At 51.8% G+C, this 17827-nt stretch overlaps 1 protein-coding gene across 4 annotated transcripts in view; it reads left to right on the forward strand.

Moving 5' to 3' along the window:
• The window catches only part of CTNNBIP1 (catenin beta interacting protein 1), a 62115-nt gene that overhangs the window by 19470 nt on the left and 24818 nt on the right, over positions 1-17827 (forward strand). Inside the window, exons 2-4 of one of the 4 annotated variants that reach the window (XM_055104105.2) lie at positions 7174-7207; positions 12245-12316; positions 12920-13004. The exons of 1 other annotated variant lie outside the window; for it this stretch is intronic. The gene's annotated coding sequence lies outside the window, so the exon portion shown is untranslated. The remainder of the gene's footprint in view (positions 1-7173; positions 7208-12244; positions 12317-12919; positions 13005-17827) is intronic. 2 more of the 4 variants (XM_034954969.3, XM_034954966.3) reach the window with 2 other exon arrangements.

Genomic DNA, 17827 nt, shown 5'->3' on the forward strand with positions numbered 1-17827 from the left:
CTGGAAGTGGTCCCTTCCTGACAGAAATGCAAATTAATTTGCCTTTTGGGGACTTAGTCAGCTTGCTGGGGATCTCTCTGGTGTCCCAGGAGAGAAAAAGCGTTCCTCTACCTCCAGTTGACACACAGGATCTTTTGATGCCTTTGCTCAGGAAGCTTCCTGCCAGGTGCACAGCCCATGGGGAAGGTCGGTCAGGCCTGGGAGACCTCATACCCAGGAGTGAGGGGGCGCTTGTACCCATGCAAGAGCTAGGATTCCAGCCCTTCCATCGGCTTATAAATAGAAGAAGGCTCTGGATTCTGCATTAGTAACCCCTCTGGAACCTGCCAGAGGCTGAAGGTAATGAGTCAGACTGAATTAAAGGAAGATCCGTGGCTGGATTTTGTAGGCGTGCTGGTTCCTGACTTCAGGTCTCAGGCTCTGACTTGGCCAGGTTCCAGGACTCCAGCTGTTCTCTGGGAAGAAAAAAGAACCTCTTTTAAAATTAAGCCGAAAGATGCCTTTCTTTTCTTCTGTCCTTGTCCCCCCACTGTGCAGAGAGAAAACCTCCACCAGCACGTCCCCTTGGTTAGAACAGTAGAGCCTGAAGACATAGCCCAGGATCTTGAGTGTTCTGGGGCAGCCAAGGAAACTTCCTCAGGCTCCACATGCCTTCCTGTTTGCATTGTTTTCAGCTGAATTGCAAGAGGCTGTCAGAGCAGGCCTGCCAGGTACTCTTGCCTCTGTAAAAAGGTGGGTTTCACTCAATTCAGGACTGGAGAGACAACGAGATCTGGGCCAGAATCACAAGGATAAATATTTTAAACCAGAAGATGTAAACAGATGCCTCATGCCAATCCAGTTATAGGAACATGCAGGTTCCTCCAGCTCCTTGGTGTGTTAGGATTATCTGAAGTGAGGCCATGCAAAGGCTGGGGGGCACTTCCTTCATGGTTCCCATTCACTTCACCACTCGAGGAGCCCCAGTTGTGGCTAGCAGTGGTGTCTCACCTGTCCAGATTCTTCAGCACAGAGCCTTACAAGTTTTTCTAGGGTCCACAAAAATATTGGCCATGTGGGAAAAAAATATATCACTCCCTCTACTCTTGTGAGTTACGTGAGGATTACATTTAATAAGAGATGTGGGTTTGTTTTAGTATGTCTCTGAGAATAAGGTTCCCTGGGGCCTATAAAGGCCTTAAAACCACCCCCGGTCTGTCCTCAAAGAGCTTCCAGTCTGGTGGTGAACATTTCTCAGATATCCAGGTACAGTGTTGGGGCGGTGATGCGAGAAGAAGAAATGCAGGCGGATGTGCAGACACAGGCCTCGAGGCAGCCCAGAGAAGGTGTTGTAGAGCAGAGAACATCTGTGAGGCTTGGTCTCAGGAATCAGGGAGGGAAGGAAGTTCTAGGTGGAAAGCATAGCAGATGCAGAGGCCCAGAGATGTGGAGGGAGCCTGGTGCAATCGGCAGCTCCGAGATGGCCCCCTAGTAGGGCTTCTCACTCAGCTCTCCAGACGTGGGGCTGGATAATTATTGGTGGTGGGCACTGATCCTGGCCTCTACCCAGCAGGACCCTACTAGTCGTGACAATCAAAAATGTCTCCAGATATTGCCACATTTCTGCCGTGGGGCAGAATCGCCCCCATTGAGAGCCACGGCTGTAGAGGGAATATGAGGGTAAGCTTGGATCTGACCGCCTGCCTCAGTGCGTGGGAGGGACAGGAGGAGCCCTTTCTTTTTGCTTCCTGTCCAGTGTGCAGGTCCTGGGGAAGCTGTCTCCAGGCAGGTTTGTGCCTGTGCTGGAGCACTTTGGTGTGTGTGGCATGCCTGCTGGTGGCCTGCAGAGCTTGCTCTGAACAGGAGCCCCTTCATAGAAAGGAGGATGCCCCAGTGGTTCCAGGCGCCTCCCTCCCAGCCTGGTTGCCGTGTCAGTACCTTTCCTGCAGTAAGTAGGCGGCTCAGCTGGATGCAGCATTGCATTCTGGCCATTGCGGGGCTGTATTGAATCAGGTCAGGTGGATTTGATTTAAATGCTCCCAGAACCTTCCGAAAAGGCCTTCATCAGAGAGCTCTGGACCTGGAACAGCGTGCACGGCACTGCTGTGAAGGGGACAGGCGGGCTACTCTGATCTCGGAGTGTGCATAGGGCAAACTGTTGAGAATTCCAGAATCACTCCCACGGCAGCAGACCTGTAGCCAGAGAGGAAAGGGTCCTCCTGCATTTGGGCTTCATGGCTGCCCCCACTGGAGGAGGGCTAGCTGTGGCTAACATGGGGTGGTCTGGGATGCGATGCAGATGGCACTGTGTGTAGACAGATGCAGGGCCTCTCCCCATCGCCTTACATTACCATTTCTTAATTTTTTTTTTTTTGAGGCAGTCTTGCTCTGTCACCCAGGCTGGAGTGCAGTGGCGCGATCTCGGCTCACTGCAGTCTCTGCCTCCTGGGCTCAAGCGATTCTCCTGCCTCAGCCTCACACCCAGCTAATTTTTGGTATTTTTTAGTAGAGACGGGGTTTCACCATGTTTGCCAGGCTGGTCTTGAACTCCTGACCTCAGGTGATCCACGCGCCTCAGCCTCCCAAAGTGCTGGGATTACAGGCATGAGCCACCGCGCCCGGCCACCATGCCCAGCTTTAAAATTTTTTAAAAAATTTTTTGTAGAGATGGGGTTTCACCTTGTTGCCCAGGCTCAAACTCCTGGCCTCAAGTGATACTCCCACCTCAGCCTCCCAAAGCGTTGGGATTACAGGCATGAGCCACTGTGCCCAGGCCATATTTTCTTTTTAAAAATTAATTAGCGGGGTGTGGTGGCTCATGCCTGTAATTCCAGCACTTTGGGAGGCTGAGGCAGGTGGATCACTTGAGGTCAGGATTTCAAGACCAGCCTAGCCAACATGGTGAAACCCCGTCTTTACTAAGAATACAAAAATTAGCTGGGTGTGGTGGTGGGTGCCTGTAATCCCAGCTATTAGGAGGCTGAGGCAGGATAATCACTTGAACCCGGGAGGTGGAGGTTGCAGTGAGCTGAGATCGCACCACTGCACTCCAGCCTGGGTGACGGTGTGAGACTCCATCTCAAAAATAATTAATTAATTTCTATTGGTATATAATAATTGTAAGCCTTATTTTTGAATTAATCTCTGATTGGCAGTGGGTTGGACTCTAGCCGTTTTTCTTTTTCCTGTAAGGTGGATTTTTCTTTTTCTTTTTTTTTTCTTGAGACAGAATCTTGCTCTTTTGCCAGGTTGGAGTGCAGTGGCGAGATCTCAGCTCACTGCAACCTCTGCCTCCTGGGTTCAAGCAATTCTCTTGCCTCAGCCTCCCGAGTAGCTGGGATTACAGGCGTGCGCCACCATGCCCAGCTAATTTTTGTAATTTTAGTAGAGACAGGGTTTTACTATGTTGGCGATCTCTTGACCTCCTGATCTGCCCACCTCCACCTTCCAAAGTGCTGGGGTTACAGGCGTGAGCCACCGTGCCCGGCCCACATTTTTCTTTTAATTTCAGTTAAAATGGATAATGCGTCTGTCAACTCCTGAGCCAGAAGGGGCTGTTAGGAGAGAGGGAAAGCATGGCCTTGGATCCAGGCTTACCACTTATTACTCCATGGCCTCAGGCAGGTTACTTACCTTCTCTGAGCCTCAGTTTTGTCATCCATAAAATGGGAATAATTCCTACCTTGCAGGCTTGTGAGGGCTGACTGACTCTGCCACTCTGTGCCTGGGCTTAGAAAATGCTGTGGTGACAACAGTAATTATTCTTCGGTAGCATCACCTGGCTTCAGGGAGCAGGAAGGAGCTTTGCATCAGGTTTGAATTGGGGTTGGTGACCTCAAGACACATTCCCCATCCCAGGCTTATCCCCTAAGAATGGGGCTGTGGCCTGCAAATGCCATGCCTCACTAGGAGGCCTGTTTTGTCCTAGCTCTGCTGGTGGAGTGCGGTTCGGGAATACCGAGCGTGGCTGTGGATGGAGGAGGCTGCAGCGTGGAATATATTAATTAAGGCGGTTGCTCCTGAGGCCTGAGAGTCTGGGAGGTTGTTGCAGTTTAATTACTGAGAGTGGAGCGTGTGGAAATTCCCTCTGGCACTCCCTTTTTTGATGTCGCTAGAGGACCTGAGGTGCTACCTTGTGTGGGACTCTAGCAGGAGCTGCGTGGCAGGCCTCTGCCCCCCGTCCCCCTCGCTGGCTCAGAGTGACTTTTTACCCAGGTACTTGTATACTGGAGAGCAACAGGGCAGAGCGGTTGAGACCTTGAACCATCTGGGTTCCATCCTGCTCCGATGTGGACTAGCTGGGCCATGACAGGTGAGTTACGTCACCTCTGTGCACCATGGCATGCCCATTTGTAAAGCCCTGTAGGGACGTGTGTGGCGAAGACTGAATGATTCACTTACCTGAGAGTCGCCAATGGTGCAAGGCACAGAGTAAGCCAGAGTACGTGTCAGCTGCTTCTTTAAAGCAGTGCTCTCGACCTGGCAGTTTTGTCCCCTACGGGACACACGGCAACATCAGAAGATATATTCGATTGTCACAGCTGGAGGGGGGCTGCTACTGGCATCTAGTGGGTGGAGGCCAGGAATGCCTCTTGGCTTCTGCAATGTGCAGACAGCCCTCCAGCAGAAACGCACCCAGTCTGAAATGTCAGCGGCACCCTGCTGAGAAGTGTTCCCAGTGATTCGGGGTAGCACTCAGACTGTGGAAGCAAGGTCCCCTCCCGGCTCTCTGTCCCTTATCATTCCTCTGAGCCAGCTGGGGACTGACGGGCAGCTGGGAGAGAAGAGACGAGAAGCTGAGGGTATTAAAAGCCTTTGAATTCTTACTGTTTATTTTTACTCCCATCCCCCATACTGTAACAAAAAGCATTTACTTACATGGTCTGTGTCATTTTCTTATCTCATTAGTATAGTAACTAGAATTTATTGAGCCTTTGCTGTATACCAGGCACTCACTGGGCCAAGTGCTTTTTTTTTTTTTTTTTTTCCTCAAGATGGAGTTTCACTCTTGTTGCCCAGGCTGGAGTGCAATGGCACAATCTTGGCTCACCACAACCTCTGCCTCCCAGATTCAAGCGATTCTCCTGCCTCAGCCTCCCAAGTACAGGCATGCACTACCAACACGGCTAATTTTGTATTTTTAGTAGAGACAGGGTTTCTCCATGTTGGTCAGGCTGGTCTTGAACTCCCAACCTCAGGTGATCCACCCGCCTTGGCCTCCCAAAGTTCTGGGATTACAGGTCTGAGCCACCGCACCTGTCCTCTTTTTTTTTTTTTTTAGAGACAGGGTCTTGCCCTGTCACCTAGGCTGGAGTTTAGTGGCATGATCACTGCTCACTGCAGCCTTGATTTTCCAGGCTCAAGCGATCCTCCCACCTCAGCCTCCGGAATAACTGTGACTGCAAGTGCACGCCACCACACCTAGCTAACTTTTGTATTTTTTGTAGAGACGGAGTCTCGTTATGTGCCCAGGCTTCAAGTGCTTTCTTTGCATGTTATCTCATTTTCACAACCTGCCCTTGAGGTAGGTGCTGTTATCACCCCCTTTCTACAGAAAAGGAAACAAAGGCTTAGAGATGGAAAAGCCTCTTAAAGTCTAAAATTCAGCTCGTGATTGTCCCCCAAAATTGTTCCACTTGCTTCTCCCCATCTCAATTGATAGGAATGTCGACCTTCAGCCACTTAGACTGAAAACCCGGGAGCCGTCACCATTGCCCCCACATCCCACAGTGCGCTCCCTGGTGATCCTGTTGTCTGCCTGTGCCACGAGTCCTCAGCTGGCTGCCTTGAACCCTCACCCTCTGCTGCTGCCCCCTCACCTGAGACACCAGCAGATCTGCCTGGATTCCTGCCATGGCCTCTACTCTGGCCCTGGGCCTGTCTCCATTCAACAGTCAGGTGGTCCTGCTGGACCCCGAGTCAGACCAGCCATTCCTCTGCTCCCAGCTCCCGGCTGCACTTGTAACACAGGCCCTGTCCCCTCTTCTGCCTGGGCCTGTTCCACCGCAGCCCCACCCCAGTGCTGGCCTCCAGCCGCCCCTGTGCCCCCACCATAGGGCCTCTGTCCAGCTCTGCTCCCCAACTCCCTCCCTCACCGTCTTCCTGTCTTTGCTCAGGAAGGGCCCGCTGCCCACCCCCACACTCCTGTTCCCACTCACCCGCGGGTTGGCCCCAGCACCTGTCTTTTTCCTGTGTGCTAAGGATTTCCCCATCACTCGTGTTTTATTGTCTGCCCTCCCCTCTCTCTAGGATGTACATAGGCATTTGGGGCTGGTTTTTCTCTGATGTGTTCCAATTCATAGCAAATGCTTCTCATCCTCCCATGACAGCACCTTCCTCTTCCTCAGGGTTCCTTGGGCAGCTGACTCTGAACTGGTGACCAGGTCCCCTTGGCTCCCACACCTTGTCCTGGTTGTGACCTGCTAGATAGAAGCTTTGCCTGTGGGTCTGGGTGGCTCTGGGCAGCCTGAGTCTTCCTTTCAGATCCTGATTTCTGTTGGGAGGCCTGGGGCTGGGCAGCTCTCGGGGATTAAGGCCTGGCTGTCTTCCCTCCTCCCTTGAGCTGTGGGGTCTACAATGGTGCTCTCTTCCTCCCCAGACTCCCCTGCCCCAAGGGCTGCCGTGGCCCCTGGTGAAAGCCTGGCTGGCTGCTGGCTGATCTCTCCCTCCCTGCTGTGGGCTGGGGAGTGTGCCTGGAGCCATTCCCAGGAAAGGGCATCCAGTTAACTGAGCTTAGCTGGTCCTCCCCTCTGGCCCAGTCCCGTCGCCCCCGCTCACTGCCCAGCAGCTGTTGGGTCCCTTGTACCCCGGCTCTGCCTACAGGCCCAGCCACAGGCAATCTGCTGGCCCAGGTGCCCTCCCCCTTCCACGGGAGCCTTTTCTGTGCCTCTGCCTCACTCTCCCCTTCCTCTGCTCCCTGCCCTCCTCCTCCTTCCTCCTTCCCCATGGATTCCTTCCCTCCTGCCCACAGCATCTTCAGACTCCCGTTCCCCCACCTTCTTCCTCCTTGACTGTTTGGGTGGTGACCTCCCCTGAGCTTCCCCAGCACCGTTAAGTCAGCCGACCCACCTGGAGGAGGCAAAGCCGAGGTTAAGACTCACCTGAGGCTGAGCACAGCTCTCAGGCAGAGCAAGTGGGGGCCAGGGCACCTGGGAAAGGACAGGCAAGATTCTGCCCCTCTTCTCCCTCTTGCAGGGACCGACAGACTTGACAACGGTGACAGCACTGGGTGAGTACTGAGTTCCAGGAGGACCATGAGGAGGGAGGGAAAGGGTTTCTAGGCAGAGGAAGAAGAGCAGAAGCCACTCATCCTCCCTGCTCTCCTTGCGGGCCTGCCATGCCACACACCAGGTGCTGGATCAGGCTGGCATGGGGTTATTACAGCTACTGAAGCAGCCCCTGTCCTGTTGGAGCATGTGCGTGGGGGGCAGTCCCATGCTTAGTGAGGGCTGTGATGGGGACAGGAGCCTGTGGGGCCTGAGTAGACATGGGATGGGGCAGGTGGACCTCTCCCCTGCCCTGCTCTGCCTCCTTCATAGAAAACCCACTGGTTCCTGCCTCTCGGGAGCAGCTCTCACTGTTCTTGCTCCCTCTCTGCCCTGCACCTGGGCCTCGTGAGGTCCTGCCTGTGGTGTCCCACCTGCCCTTCCACACATCTCACACAGGGCTTCACATGAATCCACCCAGACTCCGGTCTTCCTGGGAGACCACTCTGCCCGAGTCATCTCCTGACCAGGGCCCAATGCCCTCCGCTTGGCAGGTTGGACTTCCTTCCAGAGAGAGGCTCCCCCGGTCCCTGACCTACCCTCCTGCACCGTCCCGCTGCTGCCACCCAGGCACCCGCTGTTCCTGACTGCTCTGGCTCTGCGTGCCCACAGAAGGCGCCCCCTGCCCTGCGGCTGCCCCACCTGTGCTCGCACGTGTTTTCTTCCTGAGGCCCCCCATTCTCACTCCAGGCCAAGTAGCCCCCAGAAGTGCCCCTGATGTTTCCCGAAACTAGCTTGTCACCGTGTTTCGATTCTGGCCCTGGAACCCTCTGCAGATGTTCACCGTAGTGCTGACTTGATCCCAAGGGCACATGCACTTGTGCCATTCCTCTGCTTTTGCGCCTCCATGGGCTTCTCAGTCCCAGCTGTCCAGCCTGTCCTTTGGGGCCTCACCCTGGACATGTGCCAGGCCTCTCCCCACAGCCACAGCCACAGCCCCACTCTTACACTCCTCCTGGCCCTTCTCTACCCAACCAAGCCCCTGCCTGGTTGCTCCCCCTCCTCTCCTGCTTCCCGCTGCTCCACCCCAGCCTCTTCTCCACACCTTGGCCACAGTGGTCTTTTCAAGCTGAGGCTTGACTTCCTTCTGCTGAAACACCTCTTCCCCTCCCCCTGAGTGCCCCTGTGGTCCAGCTCTAACTTGGCCTAAGCCACAACTCTTCCTGCTTCGGGCCTTCCTACGTGTATGCCACCCCTACCAACTCCTCCTTCTCCTCCAGGCTCCCAGCCGCACATCCCCGAGGCGACTCAAACTTAACCTTCATGTTCTTTGTCTCAGTGTCTGAGATCATTGATATGGGTGACTTGACTGGTGTCTGTCTACCCCTGCTCATTGGAAGCCTCTCATCACATGCGAGCCGTGGCTTTTTTGCTCACCTGTGTATTCTCAATGCCTGCCGTAGAATAGATGCTCAGTAATTGTTCGCTGAACTTCTGTGTCTTGTGCCTTCCCCTTTCTCTCTACCAGCAAACTCCTGTTCATCCTTCAAGGCCCAGCTCCAGTGACTTCTCCCTGGAGCCATTGGCAGCCAGCCTCTCCCCTGCCTTCCTGCAGAGCTCACTACACCCCTTTGCTCTGCCACTTCCTATGCTGACTTAAGGCCCTGGGTCTTCTTTCCTCAGGGGAGATGCTTGGCACAGTACATGATATGTGGTTGGCACTCTAGGAGGGTTTGTGTCTTGACCTAACATATCTTTTTGGCTCATTATCATGTATTATTTGTGTGGTTTTCTCTTTGCTTTGTGTTGTGTGGTTTCCTCAGCCACTCAGTCAACTGGAATGCAGGCTCAGTGTCACGGCCCCAGTTCCGTACCTTGTGCTCCCCAAGCCTGGTTCAGGGCTGTGTGTACCTAGAAAAGTTTCAGTAAATCCTTCTTGAGTCCATTTAGTGTCTACTTAAGGTTGTGGAACCCTTGGCAGTTTGAGAAGCATCTTGACCTTCTTTTTCTCATTCTAGACCAGCTGTATCATTTGCAGGGCTCAGTGCAAGCCCCCTTGTTCAGAAATTATTAAAAATTTCAAGGCTGGGGCCCAGTGTGGTGGCTCATGCCTATAATCCCAGCACTTTGGGAGACTGAGGCGGGCGGATCACCTGAGGTCAGGAGTTTGAAACTAGCCTGGCCAACATGGTGAAATCCGTCTCTACTTAAAATACAAAAAATAGCCGGGTGTGGTGGCGGGCATCTGTAATCCCAGCTACTCGGGAGGCTGAGGGAAGAGAATGGCTTGAACCTGGGAGGCGGAGGTTGCAGTGAGCTGAGATCGTGCCATTACACTCCAGCCTGGGCAATAAGAGAGAAACTCCATTCTCAAAAAAAAAAAAAAAAAAAAATTTCAAGGCTGGGTGTGGTGGCTCATGCCTGTAATGAGAGGCGGAGGTGGGAGGATTGCTTGAGCCCAGGAGTTCAAGACCACCCTGGGCAACATAATGAGAACCTGTCGCTACAAAAAATATAAAAATTAGCCGGGTATGGTGGTGCATGCCTGTGGTTCAGCCATGCAGGAGGCTGAGGTGGGTGGATTGCTTGAGCTAGGGAGTTCGAGGCTGCAGTGAGCCATGATTGCACCACTGTACTCCAGCTGGAGCAACAGAGCAAGACCCTCTCTCTCAAAAGAAAAAAAAAAGAATTTAAAGATGGTGAGAGTAGAACAGTAAACCAAGCATGGGGCCCTCCTGAATGCAGGTCCTGTGTGACTGTCCAGGCCTCAGGCCCGGGAAGCCAGCCCTAGTCTCACCTCCACTGAGGGAAGACGTGATAGAGGTCACGATCTATCTCCTTTCTACAGGTGGTGAAATGAAGTGCACAGAAGAGCAGTCACTGGCCTCACGGTGCACAACCAATCAGTGACAGAGCAGAACTGAAAACTGAATCCAGTTATTGGAGCGTGTTTACTGTCTTACATGGATGGGCCCTGGGGTCCAGGGACTTTGAGCCTCAGTTTATTCCTCTGTAAACTGGGAACATTGACCTGACTATAAAAATGACAAATATAGGTGATTATTAAAACATCAGGAAACAATAAATGCTGGCGAGGCTGTGGAGAAATAGGAACGCTTTCACGCTGTTGGTAGTAGTGTGAATTAGTTCAACCCATTGTGGAAGACAGTGTGGCAATTCCTCAAGGATCTAGAACCAGAAATACCACTTGACCCAGCAATCCCATTACTGGGTATATACCCAAAGGATTATAAATCATTCCACTATAAAGACACATGCACACTTATGTTTATTGCAGCACTATTTACAATAGCAAAGACTTGAAACCAACCCAGATGCCCATCAATGATAGACTGGATAAAGAAAATGTGGCACATATACACTGTGGAATACTATGCAGCCATAAAAAAGAATGAGATCGTGTCCTTTGCAGGGACATGGATGAAGCTGGAAGCCATCATTCTTAGCAAACTAACACAGGAACAGAAAACCAAACATCGTATGTTCTCACTCGTAAGTGGGAGTTTAACAATAAGAATACATGGACACAGGGAGGGGAACAACACACACCGGGGCCTGTTGGGGGGCTGGGGCAAGGGGAGGGAGAGCATTAAGACAAATACCTAATGCATGCGAATCTTAAAACCTAGGTGACGGGTTGATAGGTGCCACAAACCGCCATGGCACATGCGTACATACCTGTGTAACCTGCACGTTCTGCACATGTATCCCGGAACTTAAAAAATAAATAAATAAATATTTTTAAAATGGCAAATATGCTGCTGTTTGGTTAGCAAAAAATAAAATAAAAAATTAAATGACAAATAGAACAGCTGTCCGTGAATCCCTGGACAGTCCCTATCCTTTGACCCCTTCCCTGGAAGTCAGGAATACAGTGTTCCCCTCTGCTTCTTGGAAGGGTCTGAGCCCTGTAGATGGGAATGATAATTGGCTGTCATGGTAGTAGAAGAAATTAAAGCCCTTCAGAAGTAGAGGAAGGCTCTCTTTTCACTCTTTTCATCTCTTTATGAAAGAATGTGGGGACTTGGGTGGAAAGTTCCCCAGGGTTCCTTGGTATTTTGGTGCTTTGATATCTAGAGGAATAAAAGAGCAATTAATTGCTATAAATGGCCTATTCCTGTAGGGTTAGTCTGACGGTGGAGGCGGTGGCAGTGGTGGGTGACAGCTCTCCTATCCCAGGGCCGGTGCTGGTTAAAGGGACACACAGAACAGAGAGTCAGAGGTTTACAGCGATGTCTGACTTTAGGGGAGGCTTTTGAAATCCCGCTTTCTCTGGAAAACATGTCTTCCTCAGCCCCTTGGGTCATCGAGCAACTTTCTTTTCAGAATTCATTGGAGACAGTGGGTTTCCAAGCTGTCACTGGCCCCGTACCTCTCTCAGAACCAGTTTCTCAAAGTGTTGTCTGGCAGCCTTTCCCCCACTATAGGGCTGACAGTGGAGAGCCCTGTGGTAGTAGAAGAGTGGGTAGTAAAAGTGGGTGTAAAAGCACCCATTTTTTTTTTCTTTGAGATGGAGTCTCACGCTGTTCCCCAGGCTAGAGTGTAGTGGCGCGATGTCAGCTCACTGCAAACTCTGCCTCCCAGGTTCAACCGATTCTCCTGCCTCAGCCTCCCAAGTAGCTGGGATTACAGGCGCCCGCCACCACGCCCAGCTAATTTTTTGTATTTTTAGTAGATACAGGGTTTCACTGTGTTGGCCAGGCTGGTCTCGAACGCCTGACCTTGTGATCCACCTGTCTCGGCCTCCCAAAGTGCTGGGATTACAGGTGTGAGCCACCGCGCCTGGCAAAATTACGCACATTTTACAGAACGTGGTTGTCTACCGCATAATATATAACCACAGACCTGTGCCCTCACCATTTATTGGGATGATTGATACATGCCTTGGAGATGTGAGGTACTGGGTCTTGCACCCCAGCAGAGCAGGTGGTGCAGCTGGAGCGGGTGGGCAAGGCTCCCAGCACCCCTCACAGCCTCCTGCTTCTCCTGTGTCTCCGCCCACTCGGCAATCCATGCTCTTGCTCCATTAACCTGTGCAGGTGACCTGAACGATGAGCTCCTGTGTAGGAGGCAGAAGAAAAGAAGGCAGTGTTCTGAGATTCCTGCCAGAGGTGTGTTGGGGGCACGTAGACATGTGGCTAGGCTGTAGGTCTGTGAACAAGCTGCGACTGTGCTTTTCGTGTGTTTCTAGCATGTGTGTTAGTTGATGTTTAGGTGCACAACTGAAGCACACAGACACATATACATGCACTGAGCACAGAGGCTGCGGGGTGCTGAGCTACCTGTGCCTCACTTGTCATGTTAGATTTGGTAGGTGGGGCATTCTCTTGTGCAGGTGCAGAACTTGGCCATCAACTTTCCTGGAGTGATGCATTCTGGTCCACAGTGTCTCTGAACACAGCGTCTCAATTAGACTTGGTGACTAAGCCAAGGGGAGCAGGGTGTGTGGTGTTGAGCGGACTGACCTGCTTCGGCCGGAAATGCCAGGCCAGCTGAGCTGCCGTCAACACCTTATTTATCCCAGAGGTGTAGGTGCGGGTTTCCTGGGCTTGCCAGACACACAGGTATTTCTGGACCATGGCAGAGCCCGGCTCCACGAGCTTCCCGCCAGCGGTTGTGCATCCTCAGCATGGGGCGTGTGCTCCAGGCCCAGCCCTGGCAGCTGCCTGGGCCCTCCCGACTCCTCCCACAACCTGTGTTCTGTGTTTCTGCAGGGCGGCACCTTCCTACTTCTGCCCAGCCACAGCCCTCCCCTCACAGTTGAGCACCTGTTTGCCTGAAGTTAATTTCCAGAAGCAGGTAAGGCCCCCAGGGGAAGGACTCTGTAATGTGGCCCTACAGTAGTGTGGGGTGGGGGGTGAGGAGTCCTCTTGGACGCCAGGCTCCAGGGCTGATCATGAAGTTAGCTCATCTGTTACCTTTCACTGTGAGCCCCAATGATGCTCATTTCTCCAGATGTGTTGGGACTTCTGGAGAATGTTAGGGTGCTGCTGATTTCTTTTAGGCTAAGACATGTACAGATTCTGGATAATATTTCATATAAGCTCTAGGAACCACCAATTCTATGGCATTGTATTTTTTTTGCAATGTAAACATCATGAAAGTGTAAATTGTACATTTTTAAATGTATTAGAATCTATCATAATGTGTTTTAAAATGGACAAAACAAAAGACGAGTGCAGGGGCTGGAGGCAGCTCATGTGTCTGAAGGAGCAGCTTTGCTCCCTGGCCTCGCCTGAGCTTACTTGACATCTTCCTAGCAGGTGCAAGACCGCCCTGGGTATAAGTGGATATTCTAACATAGATAAATGTGGATGTTCAAGAGCATTAGCTTCCAGTTTAAAAATAAAAAGGAGTGCAGGTGGCTGTGTTTGTATTCAGGGCCACTCGTGCCTGTCAAAGCGAGGCCAGCTTTCAAAGCTCTTTATTAGAATGGGTTGCATTTCCCAGACAGAGACCCATACAGGGAGCCACAGCCGTCCAGCCTCCAACTGCCGCATGTGACTTTCAGCAGTCTTGTTCTCCAGGTCCCTCTTGCACTACCTCCTAATTCTTCTAAAGTGAGATCAACTGCTTAAATGCTGGAGATTACATGGTGGTCGAGATTAGGTCCCTGCAAAGGCTGGGAAGAAGTGTGGCATCTGAGCGTGCCTCTTACAGATGCCCTTGGGTGTCTCCCTGAGAACGTGTTGTGGCCTGTGGAGCCAAGGCCAGTTCTCCCGTTGTGTGGACCTTTCACAGTGGTCAGGAGCCACTTCCTCACCATCCTTTCCTGACCAGCCAAGCTTCCTTCAACAGAGAGGCAGCTCTGAACTGTGTGTGTGTGTGTGTGTGTGTGTGTGTGTAGCAGGAGTGTGTCTCTGTGTCTAAATTGAAGGTATGTACCTTAATGTCTTTTCATTGTATTTGCCCCAATCAGATGTCATTTTCTGGGATGGCACCCACTTTTTGCAGAATGTGTGGTTGCCTACTACATAATAAATAACCATGGACCTGTCCCCTCACCATTCATTTGGATAGTTAATAGTTGCCTGTTGTTTCTTTTCTGTCTTATTGTTTTTGTTTTTTGAAATGGAGTCTCACTCTGTCGCTCAGGTTGGAGTGCAGTGGCATGATCTTGGCTCCAGGCAACTGCCGCCTCCCAGGTTCAAGCGATTCTCCTGCCTCGGTCTCCGAGTAGCTGGGATTACAGGTGTCCGCCACCTCGCCCGGCTAATTTTTTGTATTTTTTATAGAGACTGGGTTTCACCATGTTGGCCAGGCTAGTCTCAAACTCTTAACCTCAGGTGATCTGCCCGCCTCGGCCTCCTAAAGTGCTGGGATTACAGGCATGAGCCATTGTGCCTGGCCTGTTTCTTTTCGTTTTCCTTTTTTTGGCTTACCTCTGACTTGGGCAGCTAATAGAAATTTTCTTAGGATTTGGAGTGGAAGCGCCACCCCATTTTAGACGCTGGAATGTTTATGGGAATAGCCAAGAGACCATAATTGAGAACCATCATTACTTTTGGTTCTCACGTTCAAGGACTGGATGAATAATTAGTGTGTCTAATTTAGTTGCAGTTTTAGTTTATGTAATTTAAACATAGTTTAATGGAGACCAGTTTTTGATCCCTACAGGGGAAAATAAGATTTCTCAAGTGAAATGAATCTGATGCTTGTCAGAATTGTGATAAAAATATAATAGCACGTTTGCTTGTATAGGCAACAAACAGAGACATAGTTTAATATACTCGTTGAGCACCATGACTGAAATGTCTGTATTGTTTGGGTTGATTATGATTTATTCTCTCCAATTATGAGTTTGCTCCACACTGACACCCTTACTGCAGAGGAGAGAATTATGTAAGCCAGTCACGGTGTTTCTGTTTGGGTTGGAATGGGAAGGGTGGGAACATGTGCTCCTGGCTGCATTTCTGCTCCAGATCCAGCCCTGAGTGTGCCCTCTTGTTAGGCAGCAGGGCGGAATCAGCTCAAACTAGAGCTGGAAGAATTCTCCATGACCACGCTTTTTAGAAAAGACAAGTCAAGGGTCTTCTCTGTAGCGAGAAGAACTGTCTCTTGCAGGGAAGTGAGTTGAAGCAGGAGTAGCCTGGCTCCAAAATGCAGGCGCAGACGACACCGCAGGCCCACAGCTGGGCAGCCCAAGCCCTAGGAATCCCAGTGTGAGGTGTCCCCGGGACGGCGAGGCTGCACCAGCCAGGAAGACGGGGCGGCACCTATCAGTGCGAGCTGTTCATAGAAGGCTTGTTGGACAGGGCAACATTCTGTAAAGCCGGCCCCATGGAGGCGGTCTGTGATGGAAGCAGTCTTTGATATGGAACTGACGCTCCTCTGGGAAGCACCTACTGTGTACCTGGACCACTGGCTCCTGGGTGGATGCGGCGGCAAAAACCAGACACCAGTCCTTCCCTGGGCAGGGGTGGCTCTCTGAATGAATAAATAGATCTTGCCCTGGGACCCGGGGCTGGAGTGTGGTTTGTGATAGTACGATTGGAATAGGGAGAGCCAGAGCAGGAGTGATCGGCTTCCCACATCGGCTAAGGACTGGTCGGCTCGAACCGGGTGGTCTGGAGCCCTGGGAGAACCTGCTGGGGGTGGGGAGGAAGCAACGCTGGTGCTTTTGTGTTTGGCGACACCTAGTGGCCAGCTCCTTGTATTTCACCCTGTCTCTCACCAGGGGAGAGCAAATGAAAACTAGCCCTTAGGCACAGGACAGAATTGGAAGGTTTTTACTCTTGGAAGCCCTAACTCCCAGCTCAAAGGCTTTACGGAGCATTTCAGATGTTCTTTGGAGAACACAATAGCCCAAGGCCCACTACTTTGAAAGTGTGAGTCCTTTGGAAAAGCTAAATTTGGTTATGGGAGACTGGGTTAGGTACTTGGTCTCTTAACACAATGACATTTGGGCCTAGATGGGTGTGGATATTGCAGAGTGGGAGAAGCTCAGACACCACAGGCTGTTTCACTATTCCATTTAGCCAAGCGGGCAGTATTTATTAAGTGCCTGCCAAGTGCTAGTCTCCCGGAGGACAGGGGTGAGCACAGCAGAGGGGGCCCTGGCCTTGCAGTAGGCAGTGGGCAGAGACAATAAGCAAGTTCTCCAACAGGGCACTTTCAGAAAATCAGGACAGGCGGGCATGGTGGCTCATGCCTGTTAATTCCAATATTTTGGGAGACCAAGGCAGGAGGATTGCTTGAGACCAGGAGTTTGAGACCAACCTGGCTGTGCAACATAACAAGACTTCTACAAAAAAATTTAAAAGTGGCAGGGTGTTGTGGCATGCTTCTGTGGTCCCAGCTAGTTAGGAGGCTGAGGCAGGAGGATCGCTTAAGCCCAGGAGTTCAGGGCTGCAGTGAGTTCTGATCATACCACTGTACTCCTGGGCACCAGAGCAACTGTCAGGGAAGGCTTCCCTAGGAAGGTGCCTTTACGCCAAGACAAAGGATGGAAAGAAGCCAGTCCCTGGCTGAGGGGACACCCAGTACAAAGGCTGCCAGAGGGAAAGAGCTTCTCCGCATGTTCTAGAACAGACGAGTGCCAGGAAGGCAGAGCAAGGGGAAGAGGAAGAAGAGACAGGCTGGAGAGGGAGGCAGGGCTGACAGCGGAGCCCTGGCAGGGTCTTGGCAAGGATTATGAGATGCATTCTCAGGTAGGTTTAAGGTAGGAGTGATATCTGTTTTGGGGAGGATGAGGTGGGAGGATCACTTGAGCCCAGGAGTTTGAGACCAGCCTGGGCAACATAGCAAGACCCTGTCTCTACAAAAAAATGTTTTTAAATTAGCCAAGCGTGGTGATGTGCACCTGTGGCCCTAGCTTACTCAGGAGGCTGAGTTGGGAGGACTGCTAAAGCCCAGCAGGTTGAGGCAGCAGTGAGCTATGATCGCGCCACTACACTCCAGCCTGGGCGACAGAGGGAGACCCTGTGTCAAAAAATAATCAATAATAAGATCATTCTGGCTATTGTGTAGAGAAAAGGACAAGAAAGGAAGTAGGGGGATCATGAGGAGGTTACATAGTAACCCAGATCCAGGTGGCCACTGGGGAAGAGGTGGAGACCGCATCATCATCCACACCCAGGTTCGGGGTGCAAGGTTCACCCCACAAGGCTGTGTGGAGTCCAGCTCCAGATTGGCAGTGCTCCACATCTAGTGAAGTGGAAGGAAGTGAGAATGGGTCAGTGCGAGGAGTGATACCCCAGAACAGAGCTTCCCTGCTCAGCTGCACAGGAAATTATGGCCTTCCCCATGCTGGGACGCAGCCTGGCCCTGGGAAGTGGCTGGGGGTCCTTCTCATCAGAGACCATTCCTGAGGCAGTTTACTCCTCTTTCCTAGCTCCCAGTTATCACTTAGGCCATTTTCTGGGCCCAGGAGGAGGTGGAAGGGGAGCAGACAGTGTAATAGAGTCTGGGCTGTAGGGGTTTAGCAGAAGTTGCTGGAAAGAGACCTATGCCGCATCAAGCATGCAGCTGCTATTAGCTTATTGTGTGCACTTTTAGGATGAGGGCCCCATTAGCTTATGGGGAATGAGCAGTTGACAAGTACCTACAGGGAGGCTGCTGCCCGGGCTCTGGCACATTGCTGAGGCTGCCCTCTGCACAGAGAGCCACCCTGCCTGGGAAAG

Source organism: Pan paniscus, chromosome 1, assembly GCF_029289425.2.
Source record: "Pan paniscus chromosome 1, NHGRI_mPanPan1-v2.0_pri, whole genome shotgun sequence".
In the NCBI taxonomy this organism is placed as follows: Eukaryota; Metazoa; Chordata; class Mammalia; order Primates; family Hominidae; genus Pan; species Pan paniscus.